The sequence below is a fragment of the Miscanthus floridulus genome, chromosome 10 (assembly GCF_019320115.1).
Source record: "Miscanthus floridulus cultivar M001 chromosome 10, ASM1932011v1, whole genome shotgun sequence".
Taxonomy (NCBI): domain Eukaryota; kingdom Viridiplantae; phylum Streptophyta; class Magnoliopsida; order Poales; family Poaceae; genus Miscanthus; species Miscanthus floridulus.
The window spans coordinates 91116594-91135668 of NC_089589.1; the positions used below are offsets into that span (position 1 = coordinate 91116594).

The 19075-nt window shown below is 41.5% G+C and overlaps 2 non-coding genes across 2 annotated transcripts; both read left to right on the plus strand.

Annotated features, from left to right (window-relative positions):
- The first annotated feature begins 8642 nt into the window (after positions 1-8642).
- On the plus strand, positions 8643-8751 carry LOC136490295 (small nucleolar RNA R71). Its single transcript, XR_010767586.1, has one exon. It is a non-coding gene; the product is annotated as a small nucleolar RNA R71 (small nucleolar RNA).
- Positions 8752-15352: 6601 nt separating this feature from the next.
- Positions 15353-15459, plus strand: LOC136490404 (small nucleolar RNA R71). Its single transcript, XR_010767697.1, has one exon. It is a non-coding gene; the product is annotated as a small nucleolar RNA R71 (small nucleolar RNA).
- The last annotated feature ends 3616 nt before the right edge of the window (positions 15460-19075 follow it).

The window sequence follows — 19075 nt, forward strand, 5'->3', positions numbered from 1 at the left end:
TTCTGAGACATCTCTGTTAATCAACTTTTGATTCAAGTAAGCATCATGTTTATATTGTTCTTTAGGTTAGCGACTCTTTTGAGTACTTTAATCTATTGATCATAGGTTAAAGTAGTATTAGCAGTGTAAGCATGCTGCTTAGACTCGGTTATTCATGGATGTACCCTACATTCTAGATCAGTGGTAGCTCGCGAGGGTGACTCTTATAGCCTCGTTGAATCCTTTGTAGTCCACCTCCTGTTTGTAGGCTGAGCAGGACCTTGTTACTATAGCAAACATACTCTGCCTGTGTTTTCCTTAGTAATATCCCCAGAATTTAACAATAGAAGACATAGCTTACCGAAGTCAGAACTAGAGAGCCTTAGTAGTCCTCTCTATGCTCCTGTTTATCTTAATAAGTCTTGATGCTACTCCTTGTTAAGTTAGATTATAGTTAATCTCACATGTTTCTCTGTGGATATGATACTAGGAATACTTTCGGGTGAAAGCTACAGCGGTATCCGTGCGCTTGCGGATTTATCTGTGTGCGTTAATAAATACCAACAACCTTTCTTGGGCCATTGCCGGAGAAACGGTTGCTAAATTAACTATGAACCTAGCTTAACCTTGTATCTTTATTCTTTTATCTTTTATCTTTTATTCTTTTATTCTTTTTAATATGGATTTGGAATCCACACCTATACATCAATATGCTAAACCTACGAGTGCACGCCTAGAGTCACCAAAATCTATAGAGCCTATTCTAGCACCTAGCTATGAGTTGTGCTCATGTTTTATAAAAATAATTCAGGAACAATCCTACTCGGGAGAAGGCGATGAAACCCATACTCACACCTACGAGAGTTTGAGCAGACCTGTGTATGCTTGCATATCGCTGGCATGTCTGATGAGACCTTAAGATGAAAGTTGTTTCTGTTCTCTTTGATGGGAAGAGCTAAGCGATGGTATAGACAAACCATAGGAAGTATGCAAGGAGACTAGAAAATGCTATGCTCTAAATTTTGTTTAGCTTTCTTTCCCACCTCTAGAGTTGTCCGCCTTCAAAAAGAGGTTCTATAATTTAAACAAAAGGAACAAGAATCTCTTGGCACGTCATGGGCTCATTTTATTGACCTCATCACCACTAGACCTGACCTTGCCATTCAAAATCCGTACTTCTTCAACATTTTTACATAGGTCTTAACAAGGATTCCGAGAATTTCCTTGATATGGCCTCTAGAGGAGTTTTCCTTCATTTGTCTGCTAGGAAGGCAAGGACTATCCTTGACAAAATTATTGGACTCATTCCCTACACTACTAGCATTCATGATGAACTCCCTAAGGAAGAGAAGAAATCATCTACCGAATAAGAAGAGGAAGTTTTGATAGCCAAATCATAACCATTCCAATCCTAAGATTTAGCTATCAATCCCAAACCATGAATTCCCCAAAATCTAAATCCTCCAAAGGAAGAAGACATTCAACCTTTAGAAATCCCTTTTGAAACTAAGAATGATCTTTTTGATGCTGATTTTGGGAAAAGCTTAAACTTTCTGCTACATAAGAGACCTTCGAGTGAATATAATTCAAATTCTCTCAAGAAGGGATCTCTTAATTAGAAAGTGTCCTAAATCAAATTCCTATGTGGAACATCTACAAAACTCAAGGATGGAATGACAAGTGATGCCATAGAAGGAGAGCCAATCCATTTAGAAGTCACTCCAATCTTCCCTCCTTCTATGCCCACATTAGATGTCTCATTCAAACCCACCCTTGACCTCGATGATCCCTCTTATGCTCTTTCTCCTAAGTCTCATGATGATCCTAGAAACCCCCAAAACCCACTAAGACAACCAAAGCATAGGAATCATGAAGGATCCAAGGAAGACCAAGAAGAGCAACAACAATGGCTGGAGGATATTAAGAATTCATATGCCATTAAAGGGATGGACAAGGCAGAACCTTAAGGATAGAACCCAAACTTGATCGAAAGGGTGAGCTTAAGTAAATCTCCTAAATAAGCATGACTCATCCAAGTTTGGAGGAGACCTTAGACAAGATCAACCCAAGAGTCACCAATCCATGGGAAATCTTGGATAAAGCGTCCAATGAATGTCATAGGCATGGAATGGAGATAATGTTTTCGCCTATGGACATTCATGAAGAATCAACCTTGGAGCTTGAAAAGGAAGATGACATCAATGAGCATGAAAGCTACTTCTTGAGCACCTCATCAAATCAATGCTCAAGTGAGAAAACTCCAGAATAAATTGGTCTCCCCAACATTGCCGCACATGAGATCTTCAACCCCCTCGTACTTCCTATTCATAAAGGCTTTGAAAGGGTGGTTGTAGACGTAATTGTTTATCATAAATATTGCAGAACTCGTTGTGCTGTTGGCATAGATTTTGAGACAGGTACATAAAGGTTGGTGTTGGAGGGGAAACCACTTCACCAACTTAAAGCGCAATTCGAAGGTTTCCCAAGGACGAGCTTCTGTCCTAAAACAAGCACTTTTAGGAGATAACATGAGCTTTCACCTTTTGCTGTAATGCTCTTGTGAAATGAGCATAGAGAGATAATTGTGAAAATACTCCTTTGGGTATTTTTGTCACTAACCATTCTAGGTTTGAAGCAAAAAGAACGAAGGATGACGACGCAAGATATGTCCAACCAATCATCATGCAACATTGAATCACATTCACACATGAGAGTTCTATCATCCAAACTTGATTTTGTTGCAAAATTCAAGATGGGGATAGACTTCTCTAAAAACATTTCATGCCATGTTGCTAAATTATCTTGGTTATCTCTACCTTCAAGCCATGTTCAATTAGCTAAATAACAATCATGCTCTTTCATCTCTATTTGAATAAATCTCTATAATACTTTCACAATACCTTTGTTTGCTATAGTATGCTTAAGGTTTGGAGTATGTTCATACATCTTTAAAATTAAGCATGGTGCTTAGTTTAGGAGTGCTAATCTTACTTCCAAAGGCTTTTAAATTAAGCGTGGTGCTTAGGTTAAAATGCTTTCCTAGATTAAATTAGACATGGTGTCTAGTTTAATTTTTTGGACCAAGAGTGTGTTTTAGTAGATACTGAATATTTTGTTGGACTAACCCCTGTAGGAAACTCTCAATTCAATTTGGGTAAGTCACGAGATGAATTCAAATCAGTGATGAAGCAAGGCACGTGATGAACTCCAATAACTTTTCACAAAAAAGACACAGCTCATTCAACATGGATGGAAGAACTCCATGGAACAAAGAGGAAGAAGGTGAGTGTCATAAAAAACGATCTACACTAAAAGCACTCACTCATAGGAAGTGGACAAACAAATCAACAGGTCCAACAAAATGTTAAAGATCAAAGAGCAAAAAGAAGGCATAACAAAAGGATAAGAAAGAAAGGGTGCAATCTAGGAGACAAGAAGCTCATGAATAGCTCAAGATGCGAGGCTAGCCAAATAAGGAAAATTTCAAGCAAAAGGGAAGGACCATCATGAGTCATCTACCCTTCATCGTATGGTGTCATGGTGCTCCAATGACAAAGGTAACATCCGAAGGTAAATGATCATTATTTAAAAAGTTTTTCCTTGATTTGGGTATGCACATAAGTAAGAAACAAACATGTTTGAGTCATAACTTGCTTGATCCAACCTGATTAACTCAACATGTTTAGTTCTTTAAGCTTGTTCCTAGCACCACTTTCTGGAGCTCATAGTCTTAACCAAACAAGCTAAAAGTGCACATCCTATCTCTAGAAGATGATAGTCACAATCATGTAGAGTTTGATGCATTATGAAAAGTTGAACAATCCTTCCATGGGTTAAGCAATTCAACCCTTTTGGCCAAATGTATTTAAATGCTACATTCATGCTCAATCTTCTGATCTTATCACCCATGTTATAAATGAATAAAGCATATGAACATCAACTTCATCTTGTTCAATGTGCCTAAGGATAGAGAAGAATAAATAAAGTTTTGGTTATGTTGATGTTTTCCCACCAATAGAGCCCATGCACTTGATCTCTACCTTGTCTTTATGAGTAGGACACATTTCAAGCAAAGTGTGGGGGAGTCAGTCGATTCCCTAGATTTCAACAAGTGAAGGTTCTGAACCTGTCAAACCAAAATCAAAACTCAAAACCAAGATAGGTTTGGCAGAGGGTGACTTCACCATTAGAGGTGTCATCACAAGAATCCTCGTATTCGAAGTAAACCAATGTACTTGATCAATGAACTTCACAAGGAGAAGTCCGGTTCGAAGGACTTAAGACACCAAACCCTCACCGAAAGAGCTAGCTTAGGGGAGAAGCACTCTTGTGTATCCAGGTAAGTATTCTTTCCCTTAATTTTAGTTTTTAGTTTCTTTTTAAAAGTTAAAAAATGGTGAATGAAAACAAAATAAATAGTTATCCCTATAGTAGTAAAATAAAAAGAGTGTCTAGTTTGCTTTAAGTATGATTTCTAAGAACTGAATAAAGTAAAGAGGACTATAAATAATCTCTTAAATAGAAATGATGAATAGTTGCTCTATTGTAATTCCTTTCAAGTACCTAGTTTTTAGTCTTGAATTCTCCCAAGTTTTGGATAAGATTGTTTTGATATAAGGATTTACTTTGAACTTAAAACTCGTGGGTAGCATATGCTTGATCTAAGTCTAGGTAATTGACGGATATGATATGAGAAGGTCTGAGCTATTGTTTATCTTGTTCCAAGTGACACTAAAGTTCTGGAGATTTATCTTTTGAAAAATACAAAAACATACTACATGATGAGTTCCTGTACGACAAAGCTTGAATTCCCCCTAGAGCCATACATGTTAATTAGGCTAGGAAAAACTTCCACATATATGTTGCTTGCTTTTGCATTGAATTTTGTCAAGCTTTGTGACCCTTATGAGAGATTTGTCATCTTCTTAAAATCAAGATCGCGTGCACACCACCCACATATACCTACTGCACCAACACTGGGAGTACGCAAGAACATGCCTTCCATCTAGATCCACCCAAAAATGTTCTACTCCTACACAAAGGGTGAACCTAAAAGCATGCTTCTTAGGTTTTCCATCCACCAAATAAATGCTCAAAGTTCTTGTTGCTATATCTTAAAAGTTTGTTGCAGAAAAGAGGCATGGGCTATGCAAAAGTTATTCATAAAAAAAGAAGAGAAAAAAAGAGAGTTGAAAAAATGGACACAAAAGTGTTCGAGATATTAAAAACAATGGGTACTTAGATGCCCGCCTGAAGAAAAAAAAGAGAAAAAAAGAGATGAATAAGATAGCCCCTGTTCTCTAACAAATGTTTCTAAGTTTCGAAAGAGAGATATGTTTTCAAGGAGCAAAGTATAATTAGGTTAGCCACCATATATATATCCACCATACATCCACACACATGCACATCTTGATTTGATTGTATGACTCAACTCTCTTTGGATCCGTTGTTGTTTTGCTTTACAATATATGCATTGCAAGTATGCTCTAGCTTTCTCCCTACCTATGAACTCCACACAAAGCCTTAGTGGTAGGAAGAAAAGAGGCATAACATCTTTATTGCCTTGGTGAGGATCCACAAATACCACATATATTGAGAGACTTGAGAGTGTCATGCAATGGAATCTCTAAGTTTCATTTTGAAAACTTATAAAAACTCTAGAACAATGGTGGAACAAAGAACTTGAGACATAGTGCTTGACTTGATCATTCTATCTTTCAATTGCTCAAGACCCAAGTGAAGGCTAGGAATCCCCATGGTTGAAGGTAATATGGGTAAGTTTGAAAGTCAGATCAGTTTATTCTAATCCGAAGGACAATTCTTGATTAAACACCTATGTACTTTTGAGGTGTGAAAGCGTTGTAGCAACTCCTAATTCATTGCTAAGTTTAGCTTTGCTCAGGGACTGGCAAAGGTTAAGCATGGGGGAGCTTATTGACGGTCATTAACATCAATTACAAATCATCAATATAACATGCATATATACTTAATTCCATCACCAAACATAGGTCTAGGGGTTTAAACTAATAAATTCCATAAGTTTTGGTGAATCTATGTTTGTTGGAGGATTTAATCAGAAAACCGTCAAGGTGGACCTATTCGTCAAAGTAAATCACGTTTATCCACGACGGTACCAACTTGGGAAGATTCCAGAAGACACCAAAAGACTCTCCACCAAAGATCAAGCCAAGTGGCTGACATGGGGCACCAGCCAGCCCCACCACTAGGCCGGCCGGCCTGTGGGCCCCACCTATCAGGCTCTCCTTCATATGTCGGTTTCCCAACACCTTAAAGATCAAATCTACGCCGTTGTTTTAAGTCGGTTTGATCCGAGGGCTTAGAATTGACATCACCCCCTATATATAGCAGCCCCTACCCCCTCCCTAAAGCCATCCTGAAACCCTAATTTATATCCTCCTCAACAGGATCAGAGCCCGCTATCAAGAGAAGATTAGTCCTCCATAGGATCTAGTCTTGTAACTAGAAATAGTGAGATAGAGCGTGAGGAAAAAGTTTGGAGGAAGTGTCGGCCTGTCGATGCTCTCTCTATGGCTTGTACCTTGATGTATCCAAGTTCTACTTGAGCTTGCTTCTAAGTCATCTCTGGTAATCAACTTCTGATTCAAGTAAGCATCGAGTTTATATTGTTCTTCAGGTTCACGACTCTTTTGAGTACTTTGATCTATTGATTATAGGTTAAAGTAGTATTCGTAGTGTAAGCGTGGTGCTTAGACTCAGTTACTCATGGATGTACCCTACATTTCGGATCGGTGGTAGCTCGCGAGGGTGACTCTTATAGCTCCGTTGAATCCTTTGTAGTCCACCTCCCGTTTGTAGGCCAAGCAGGACCTAGTTACTATAGGAAACATATTCTTCCTGTGTTTTCCTTAGTAATATCCCTAGAATTGAACAATATAAGACATAGCTTACCGAAGTCAGAACTAGAGAGCCTTAGTAGTCCTCTCTACACTCCTGTTTATCTTAAGTCTTAATGCTACTCCTGGTTAAGTTAGATTGTTGTTAATCTCACACCTTTCCCGGTGGATACGATACTTGCAATACTTCCGGGTGAAAGCTATAGCGGTATCCATGCACTTGTGGATTTATCTGTGTGCATTAATAAATACCAACACACGTTCACATGCACATGTAGGCTTACCCATAATTCCAACAACTTAGAGCCGACCCATAGAGCAAACTAGAGAGTATGATGCCCAAACACCTCATCCCAATATTGTTTAATTCCCAAGTGACTCGGTCTGGCTCGTGCTCACAGCCGGAGATGACTCACTCATGGGGGTTATTATACATATAGGCACACACACAACCCGCGATACAGCACTATTTGTCATTGTCCCAGTGACTGATCCACTGAACTTTTCCCAAAAGCGGCTCTCACCGTGACGAACCGGTGACCCGAGTCTCGATTTCTCGCTCACACTAAAGGTCGCTCTAGCCAAGCCTCACGGACCAGCTCCTAGGCAAAGCTAGGCACCTGCACACGAGTTTGAAAGGAAATGGGGAACTCGCTCGATCAGGGCAAAAGGAACGAAGGAAAAGAAGTCTCTCGACGCTCGTTCACTTTCTTCTCACATCGAGTCGTATCTGTGACTTACTCTCAACGTTTCGTTGCTCCAACGAATCATGTACCTTTTAGCCCCATAGGCCAGCCCCTAGGCTAAAATGCGTACCTGCAAGCACAGAGCTAGGGGAACAAAGCAAATTCCAATTTGAATGAAAAGAAAAGTGAAAGGGCAGCAGAATGACAAACGAATGCACCAATCACATGTCACAAAACCCAAACATGTCCATCATAGAAAAGTCATACACAAAACTCTGAACGGTTACACTAGAAACCCCTATACATCGGAAGCCTGAAATTCGAGACGAACAGTGGCAGCCGGCATCTTGCTTGCGAGGACCTCTGCACCATGAGCGACGGAATTGCTGATGGCAAGGATCTCGGTGTTAGACTTCTTCGATGAGTACCCTTGTCCCATGGCATCGAAATCCACGCCATCGTAGTGGGAGCCGACCGATGTCAAGGCTGCAAGCACACCACTATGAACCCCTTCTGAGATCAGGAGGTCCACTCGATGATGAGACTCATCGAGGTGAAGCGCTAGCTGGAACTCCCCTGGCCGGCGCTGAGCACAACGTCACACATAGCCCGTCCAGAGCTGGTCAATGCCACCAACTTGGTAGCCGCCTCATGTGCCCTCTGTTCCGTGGTCATCCTCGCCACCAGGTCTAAGAGCGCTCCCGCACGCTACCCTAAGCAAGCGGTCGATCCACAATCAGGCACAGGCATCGAGCTAAGACATAGCATGGACAAAGAAGAACTCACTGGTGCAAGTGGAATGAAGGCTTTGGCACTCAGCTTTGAGGTGCTGACGACCCTGCTCGGACTCATCCTGAGCAGCATCTGCCACGGTGCATTCCACCTCTTGAGTGGCCATTGCCGCCTTGAGGCTGGCCACCTGGGTTGTTAGCAAACCGATCTAAGATCGAGCTCGCACCTCCTGTTCCATGAGCCGCTCCTAAGTCGAGTCGACCCCTCTGATGGCGTTGACTAGACCCTCGCGAAGCTCCGCTTGCACCTTTTGGGAGGTCTCTAGCTCCTCCCGTAAGCGTCATACCTCTACATGAGTAGCCAATTCTCCATCCCGTGATGAGGACATTCCGCAATATAATCTTGAAAGCGTTCCCATGCCTCAGGGATAGATTCATCATGTTGTTACTAAAAGCTTGAAATTCTCCCATGCAGAGCATTGGTCTTGTCAGTGGGAAAGAACTTTGCTAGAAAGGCAGTGGAGCAGTTATCCCATGTAGTGTTTCTATCTTTATTGGTGTAGAACCATTGCTTTGCCTTTCCCAAAAGTGAAAATGGGAAGAGATGAAGTAGTATGGCTTCCTGGGTTACTCCTTTGATGGTGAAGGTGCTGCAGATCTCCAGGAAGTGTTGGAGATGTGCACTCACATCTTCATGTGCCTTTCCACAAAACTGGTTTGCTTGCACCATATTGATGGGAGCTGGTTTAAGCTCGAATCCATTATCTCCGACATTGACTGTCGGTCCAGTATGGATGTTGGCCGTAGTTGGAGTAGAGAATTCATGGAGAGTCCTGTTAGCCATGTCTTCAAATTCTGGTGTTAAGCTTCGCCTTATATGGTTGTCTTCCGACTTTAACGCTGAGACTTTCTTGAGCTTAGCTCTAGTCTTCCTGATTAATGCTTCTGGATCTTCAGCGTAGTTTGTCGGAAGGTCAAAACCGGTCATACATTACCTTGCATAAGATACACAAGTAGACAAACAAGGGTAAGCCTATTTGAGCAAAGGTCAATGGTTATCTCGATCCCATCAATAAGTATAATTTTATCAATACTTCATTTGCTAGTTACCTTCCCCGGCAATGGCACCAAAAATGCTTGTTGGTGTTTATTAATGTGTCACTTGTTTGAAGTACTTAGCCACCTACCATAAACCTGTATCCCTAACTTTACTAGGTTTTCATCCCTAGTGTTGATGCAGAGATATTTGTTGGTACTACATAGTATTACTACTAGAATAACACTAAGCAATTCTTTATTAATTATGTGACTAGAGAGAATATATATAAATCTATGAACCAAAAGTATCCGCAAGCGCACAGATAATATACCATTGTAGCATTTTACCCAAGAGTATTCCAGGTATCGTTATTTATATTTTTACCACTTGGAAGGTCTAGCATGGATATGTATTGATAACTTATACTATTGAAGGAGAAATAAACCATAGCCAATATTCTACTCACAATAGGAGTAAGTCATAGGATAAGATATGTATATAATAAGTAATCATAATGATAAATCACTCAGAGCACTCCTTACTATAGCATTAGCATGGTCATGTAGAATATTAGAGGAATAATTCCTAAGTCATTCTTAATTACAAGTCAAAGCATACATTTGATTAGTGCAATTACACCTAGTACTCATGGCTAAGATCATCATCATATCTACACCTAAGGGATATTACTAAGGAAGATTGAGGGCAGAGCTCGTTCTACCTTCATAATCGGACCCTACTTGCACCTATATTTGGGGAGTGGACTACAAAGGACTCAACTGGAGTGTCACATCCGTGATCTACCACATGACCCAGAATATAGGGTGTATCCGTAGGTAAACAATGTATAAGCACCACGCTTACACAATGTCAACCACCCACCCCGTGTACATCAGAGTGAGCGCTATACGAACTTATGCATAAACACAATGATAAACTAGCTATACTAAGTATATAATCAAAGTAGACGTTGAACATCATAATGAAGAACATGAATAAGATGAACACTGAGATTGTCATAACAATTGTAACTAGCATATAAAAATAATGGAGAAACAAGAGAGAGAGGGGTACAAAGTTTATACCGAACCACGCTCTTGACAAGATCAGGAATCCAAGCGAAGTCCTGCTTGCCTCCCTCTAGATCTATCCTAACTAGCTATGCTATGGAGGAGGAGGAGCTCTGAGGAGATTAGGGTTTCTGTCTTCTCAAATGACTTGATGACTAGGGTCATGCCTGGGGAGAGAGGCAGGGGGCTAGATTATATAGCCCTGAGGGTCCAACATGAGCCCTTGGATCAAACCAACTTAAGCAATGGTCTAGATGCATCCTCAAAGGCGGTGGGAGATCGACATACGAAGCTGGCTGACAGACGGGCCCCATAGGGGTCAGGCGGCCCCACTTCTCGGGGGGTGGCCCTTCACTTTGGTGACGTGGCTTCTGGACCCTTCTAGAGTCTTCCCACGTAGGTACCACGGCGGAACTCCATATTTTCCTTGACGATTAGATCCTCCTTGGCAGTTTTCTAATTAAACCCCGCTAGAAACATAGATTCACCAAAACTTGTTTAATTTATTAGTTTAAACCACTAAACCTTCATTGGTGATTACATTTATGCCCTTATGCATGTTTAATTGACGGTTTAAATTGGTTGTTAACTACTGTCAACAACTCCCTCAAGCTTACCTTTTGCTAGTCCCTTAGCAAAACTAAACTTAGTAACTAAATCTGGAGTTTAAGGATTTTGAAAACATTGAAGCAACTCCTCAAAAGTACACATGCGTTCAAACAAGAATTCTCCTCCGGATTAGAATAAACCGATCTGACTTTCAAACTTACCCATATTACCTTCAACCATGGGGCTTCTCAGCCTTCACTTAGGTCTTGAGCAATTGAAAGACAGAACGATCAAGTCAAGCACTATGTCTCAAGTTCTTTGCTCAACCATTACTCTAGAGTTTTTATAGATTTTCAAAATAAAACTCAGAGCTTCCTATTGTATGACACTCTCAAGTCTCTCAATATATGTGGTATTTATGGATCCTCACCAAGACAATAGTGGTGTTATGCCTTTCTCTTCCTACATCTAAGGCTTATGTGGAGCTCATAGGAGTGGAGAAAGCATAAAAGAGCATACTTGCAATACATATATTGTAAAGTCAAACCTCGAATCCAAAGAGAGTTGAGTCATACAATCAAATCAAGATGTGCATGTGTATGGATGTATATGGTGGATATATATGGTGGCTAGACTAATTCTACTTTGCTCCTTGAAAACATATCTCTCTTTTGAAACTTGAAAGCAACTTTGCAAGAAAACATGGGCTATCTTATTCACCTTTTCTTTTTTTCTTTTTTCTTTTTCTCTTTTTTTTCAGGCAGGCATCTGAGTACCCATTGTTTTCAATATCTTGGACACTTTTCTATTTTTTCATCTCTTTTTTTTATGAATAACTTTTGCATAGCCTCATGTTTCTTTTCTGCAATAAAAACTTTTGAGAGATAGCAAGAAGAATCTAGAGCATTTATTTGGTGGATATCTATGAAGAATATTTTTGGTGTTTACTCCTAGTGTAGAAGTGAAATATTTTTAGGTGGATCTAGATGGAATGGCATGTTGTTGCGGCTACCCCCAATGTAGGAGTAGTGCATATTTAGGTGGTGTGTATGTGATCCTGATTTTAAGAGCATGACAAACATCTCATAAGGCATCAACAAAGCTTGACTAAACTCAATGCAAAACAAGCAGCATATATGAGTGAAAGTTTTTCTAATCTAAATATCATATATGGCTCTGGTAGGAATTCAAGCTTTGTCATACAAGGAACTCATCATGTAGGATTTTCATATTTTTCAAAAGATAAATCTCCAGAACTTAGTATCACTAGGAACAAGATAAACAACAGCTCAGACCTTCTCATATCATATCCGTCAATTACCTAGACTTAGATCAAGCATATGCTACCCATGAGTTTCAAGTTTAGAGTAAATTCTTATATCAAAACAGTCATATCCAAAACTAGGGAGAATTCAAGGCTGAAAACTAGGTACTTGAAAGGAATCACGATAGAGCAACTAGTCATCATTTCCATTGCAAGAGATTATCCTTAGAGTCCTTTTATTTAACTCTTAAAAACAGAAAACTAGACACACACTTTTATTTTATTTTTCATTTTTAAGATCACACCTTACTATTATATATATATAGCTAAGATAAACTTTTATTTTGTTTTTGTTTGTTATGCATCTTTTTATGACTTTAGCAAATATATAGAAAACTCAAAGATAGTAAAATCGAAAAGGGAAAGAAATACTTAGCTAGATACATGGGGGATGCTCCTCCCCCAAGCTGGATGTTGTCGTGGTCTTTCTTAAAATCTCTCTCATCCTTCCAGAAGTTGTTTTCCTCATGTAGCGGGTGTAGCAGCGGCTCGGGAAAATGTACTTCGGATGGATGGCTTTACTCTTGATCATCCGACAAAATACTCCAACAAGAACACCAAAACTCATGGCACGGATTAAGATAAGGGGTTAGCGGTTAGCCATTCAGAGATTTGTTGTCCTTGGAGGTTAGACAGATTTCCTAATTGACAAAGTTCTAGCAAGATGTCTATTAATATATTTTTGGATTTTCTTATTTATATAATGCAGAAAGAAGTATGTATGCATGTTTATTTTATTTTATGCCACCACAGTGAATATTCCTATGGGCTTTTACACACTATAGATTTATTCACATGGAGCTTTAGGCTTTATGATGCAATGGTATAATGCAATAATGAAACTTTTTATTTTTCTTTTCTAAATGCAATGCTAATGCAGAAAAGTAAATATGCTAAAGTGAAAAATAATTCATGCAATGCTAAAAGTAAATATGGATAACTACCGATGTTACCTCACGGCCAGGGTTCAGATTTTTAAGTCCTCCGACAGGACTTGGCTGGAGAAGGGTCCTTTACTTTTTGGGTGCATCATCCGGTCCCGGCGATGGAGACTCTGATGATTGCGCCTCTTGTGACTCTAGTGATGATATTACATTCTCCTTCTACACCTGCTTGGTCTGTGGACTTGACTTTGGCAGAGCGGGTTCATCTTTTATAACTCCTTCAGGTTCCTTATATTCCTCCCATTCATTCTTTGGAGATTGATTCTTCTGGTTTTGCGATGATCGACGTCTCCTCCTGGAGCGGGACTTCTTTGGCTGCTCATAAGTAGTGTAACTATTAAAATAACAGCGTACCTTTTCTCTAGGGAATTAGAAGTGGACTTGTCTAGATCCGACGTAGATGATCACGTTGGTGGTGTTGAGAAATGGTCTTCCAAGAATGATGGGTGTATCATCTTCTTCTTCACCCATGTCTAGAACCATGAAGTCGGACAGGGGCATAGTGATCATGTATTCTTACCATAATATCTTTTGCTATCCCCTTTGGGAATTGGATTGATTGGTCCGCCATCTGTAATTGCATATATGTAGGGAACAAAGGTTCATCACCGAATGAAATATTCATACGTTACCTTGGACATTATGTTGACCCCTGATCCAATGTCGGCAGAAGGTCTTGTGGAATATTCTTTGCCCAATGGTACACTCGATAGTTGGTACGCCTAGATCATCCTTCTTGGCAAGGAATGGTGAAGCGAGGAGGTGGTCATACTCTAGATCTGAGTGTGTTGATCATATTGACTGTCTCTTCATGTGGTTGCCTAGGCTTTGTTCTTCCTTCTTCTCCTGTTGTTCTTCTTCTTTGGTCACTGTTGTCTCTTCGGGCAGGTATGCCTTTTGTGGATGACTAGGAGATTGCAAGATGCGATTCTTGAAAGAAAACTTCTCCTTTCTATCCTTGATCATGAATAGATCTTGGCACTGTCTGCGTAGATGATGGCTTTTAGCGGTGCTTAGGAAAGGTCGGCCCAAAATAATGGGTGACCTTACATCTCCATCTGTTTCCAAAACCACAAAGTCTATGGGAACATATGATTGTCCCACTCGAATAATGGCATCTTCAAGAACTCCCTTGGGGTAACAGAGTGACTGATCTATAAGCTGCAAATGCATATTTATGTACAACAAAGCATCTCCATCAATTCGATCATAGATTACCTTAGGCATGATGTTGACACTTGCTCTGAAGTCACTAGATAGCTTCCTGGAAGATGTGAGGTCCAATGGCGATGGGGATGATAGGTCTACCTAGATCAGCTCTTCCTTCTCAGGCAAGGTATAATCTATCCACCTTCCCGTCGATGGCTCCTATGTAGTAGTAAGCTGCATTATGAATATCGACAAGATTTGCAGTTTCTAGATCTTCCGGTTGCCCTAGAATCTTACCTTTATTGGACAGAGGAACAGCAGCCGCTAGCTGAGCTATTTGTGATTCTATCATTTTATTAAAGCTATGCTGGTTCTTAATGGCAGAAGCAAAGCTATCCATTCTATTATTTATGTTTTCTAGAATTTTATCATTGGAAGCTACCTTTCTAGATAATCCCTCCATAAGTTTGGATTGGCCAGCAATTAATTCTCTCAAGGGTGGTTGATTGAAATTATTAAAATTATTACCTTGATAGTTACCTTGATAATTACCTTGGTAGTTTGGCCTTTGTTGCTGATTCCATCCTTGATTCTACTGAGGATGAGAGTAATTGTTGTTGTTGACAAAATTCACATCCTCATGGGTCTCAGGACAGTTATTCCCTGAATGCCCAGTGCTTCCACACACTTCACATGTCATGCATGAATCATGAATGTGCATGACTTCTTGCTTCTCATTGGCTCGATCTTCAAGCTTCTTCATCATCAGATCCATCTTGGCAGACAAGCATGTCTACTTCCTTGAGTTGATGTATACCTCCACCCTTTTGTGAGTTTGAGCATCGTTCTTCATTCTAGCCTTGGTTGGAGGCCATCTTCTCCACAAGAGTGGTCGCAGCTGGAAAGTGTAAGTGACAAGAATGCACCTCCAGCAGCAGCATCCATAGTCTCACGGGTACTATTGGTCAACCGGTGATAGAACGTCTGTATGAGTAGCCAATTCTCCATCCTATGATGAGGACATTCCTAATATAATCTTGAAAGCATTCCCATGCCTCAGGGATAGATTCATCATGTTGTTGCTGAAAAGCTTGAAATTCTCCCACGCAGAGCATTGGTCTTGCCTAGTGGGAAAAGAACTTTGCTAGAAAGGCAGTGGAGCAGTTATCCCATAGTAGTGTTTCTATCTTTATTGGCGTAGAACCATTGCTTTGCCTTTCCCAAAAGTGAGAATGGGAAGAGGCGAAGTAGTATGGCATCCTGGGTTACTCCTTTGATGGTGAAGGTGCTGCAGATCTCCAGGAATGTTGGAGATGTGCACTCGCATCTTCATGTGCCTTTCCACAAAACTGGTTTGCTTGCACCATATTGATGAGAGCTGGCTTAAGCTCGAATCCATTATCTCTGACATTGACTATCGGTCTAGTACAGGATGTTGGCCGTAGTTGGAGTAGAGAATTCACGGAGAGTCCTATTAGCCATGGCTTCAAATTCTAGTGTTAAGCTTCGCCTTATATGGTTGTCTTCTGACTTTAATGCTGAGACTTTCTTGAGCTTAGCTCTGGTCTTCCTGATTAATGCTTCTGGATCTTCAACGTAGTTTGTCGGACGGTCAAAACCGGTCATACATTACCCTGCATAAGATACACAAGTAGACAAACAAGGGTAAGCCTGTTTGAGCAGAGGTCAATGGTTATCTCGATCCCATCAATAAGTATAAGTTTATCAATACTTCCTTTGCTAGTTACCTTCCCCGGCAATGGCGCCAAAAATGCTTGTTGGTGTTTATTAACGTGTCACTTGTTTGAAGTACTTAGCCACCTATCATAAACCTATATCCCTAACTTTACTAGGTTGTCATCCCTAGTGTTGATGCAGAGATATTTGTTGGTACTACATAGTATTACTACTAGAATAACACTAAGCAGTTCTTTATTAATTATGTGACTAGAGAGAATATATATAAATCTATGAACCAAAAGTATCCGCAAGCGCACAGATAATATACCATTGTAGCATTTTACCCGAGAGTATTCCAGGTATCGTTATTTATATTTTTACCACTGGGAAGGTCTAGCATGGATATGTATTGATAACTTATACTATTGAAGGAGAAATAAACCATAGCCAATATTCTACTCACAATAGGAGTAAGTCATAGGATAAGATATGTATATAATAAGTAATGAGAATAATAAATCACTCAGAGCACTCCTTTCTATAGCATTAGCATGGTCAGGTAGAATATTAGAGGAATAATTCCTAAGTCATTCTTAATTACAAGTCAAAGCATACATTTGATTAGTGCAATTACACCTAGTAATCATGGCTAAGATCATCATCATATCTACACCTAAGGGATATTACTAAGGAAGATTGAGGGCAGAGCTCATTCTACCTTCGTAATCAGACCCTACTTGCACCTATATTCGGGGAGTGGACTACAAAGGACTCAACGGGAGTGTCACATCCGCTGATCTACCACATGACCCAGAATATAGGGTGTATCCATAGGTAAACAATGTATAAGCACCACGCTTACACAATGTCGACCACCCACCCCTATGTACATCAGAGTGAGCGCTATACGAACTTATGCATAAACACAATGATAAACTAGCTATACTAAATATATAATCAAAGTAGACGTTGAACATCATAATGAAGAACATGAATAAGATGAACACTGAGATTGTCATAACAATTGTAACTAGCATATAAAAATAATGGAGAAACAAGAGAGAGGGGTACAAAGTTTATACCGAACCACGCTCTTGACAAGATCGGGAATCCAAGCGAAGTCCTACTTGCCTCCCTCTAGATCTATCCTAACTAGCTATGCTATGGAGGAGGAGGAGCTCTGAGGAGATTAGGGTTTCTGTCTTCTCAAATGACTTGATGACTAGGGTCATGCCTGGGAAGAGAGGCAAGGGCTAGATTATATAGCCCTGAGGGTCCAACATGAGCCCTTGGATCAAACCGACTTAAGCAACGGTCTAGATGCATCCTCAAAGGTGGTGAGAGACCAACATACGAAGCTGGCTAACAGGTGGGGCCCATAGGGGTCGGGCAGCCCCACCAAGAGGCCATGTGGCCCCACCTGTTAGGGGGTGGCCCTCCGCTTCGGTGACATGGCTTCTGGACCCTTCTAGAGTCTTCCCACGTTGGTACCGTGGCAGAACTCCATATTTTTCTTTGACGATTAGGTCCTCCTTTGTAGTTTTCTGATTAAACCCTGTTGGAAACATAGATTCACCAAAACTTGTGGAATTTATTAGTTTAAACCCTAAACCTTCATTGGTGATTATATTTATGCCCTTATACATGTTTAATTGATGGTTTATATTAGTTGTTAACTACCATCAACAGACACCCCAAGAGCGCATCTGGATGTTCATCCCACCCACGGGGGCCAATGCTCCACCGACGGATCCTAGCACTCACTGACTCTTGATTTCGAAGAGCCGTCAGAACAGATCTTTGTTGGGTTCTATCCCAAGGAAGGCCTCATAGACGACCACGAAGCCCACCAACTGTAGCACGCCGTTGGGGGGAAGATGCTACATCTTGATGCCATGTTCCTAGAGAAATCCCCGAAGAAAATCTGACGCCGGAATCCCAAACTTGTGCTCATGGAAATCGGTGAAGGACACCGTCTCCCTAGGTCGCGGGTTGGGGAGCACCTCGCCGACGACGGCCCTCCACCTAGCGACTTCCTTTGGCGAGAGGAGGCCATCATCGATGAGCCACAACAACCTCACCTCCATCACCGTCGAAGGTACCCATTCACTCATCCCTAACGCAGGCAAGGTGCAAAGCGAGGGCAAAGGAAGAAGTAGCAGCAGAAGGAGACGGTGCCGAGCGACTACTGGCGACTGCGTACCACCTAGGTAAATCTCTTGAGTTCGATTCCCTTCTACCCCTCTCTCAACTACAGCACGTAGCAATGGAAGGCAAGAACAAGGTAAGGGAACTCGAGCCGAAGGGGTCATATATGTGGTGGCATCTAGAACTGCGAACCGCACCTCGTGGAATCTACCATGGGACGAGCCCCACGGACCTACGGACCCTCAGCAAGCGGGCTGTCGCACCGCTGCAACTGCACGATGCGGCGCATCATGCGTTCACACGTGGACGAGCGCCATTAAGTCGCATCGCGACCGAGGAGGCAGCGAGCCCCTAAGTCCACGCGCAGAGCAACTCACCGCAACCACGACCCCGAGTCGTGCTTAGGAAACCCACTCTTGGGCTGGCCCTTAGATGGGTTCGAGGCCACAAAAGAGGTAGGGGCAGGACAAGATGGGCCCCTATGGCTGTAATTGGGGGTGCAGAACCTCACGACCATCTCCTCCTGTGTTCGAGTCATTGGCTTTGAAGTCGCCCAGATTGACCCCCTCTAGGGGAGAGGCATCTTGCCCTTTCACCACTGCAGAGGCGGTTGGGGACCGACGAGCTTGACGGCCAACGATTTATGGGACGTCTCTCGACGAGGCACAGCCGAACTCCATGTCGATTGGGGAGGATATCGGGTCCCACTCGAATTACCCATTGACCTCGACAAGGCGCACCGCTCCGACCACGTGGTTACGGTGGACAACCCTCTCCCCGCGTGGGGTGAAACCGATGGTGCCTGTAGCCAGGCATCACGACCTCTCTAGGTCGAAGAGGACACCAAGGAAAAAGGAGTAGGTCCCATGCGACCCCGATAAGGGTCGTGGCCAAGCCACGA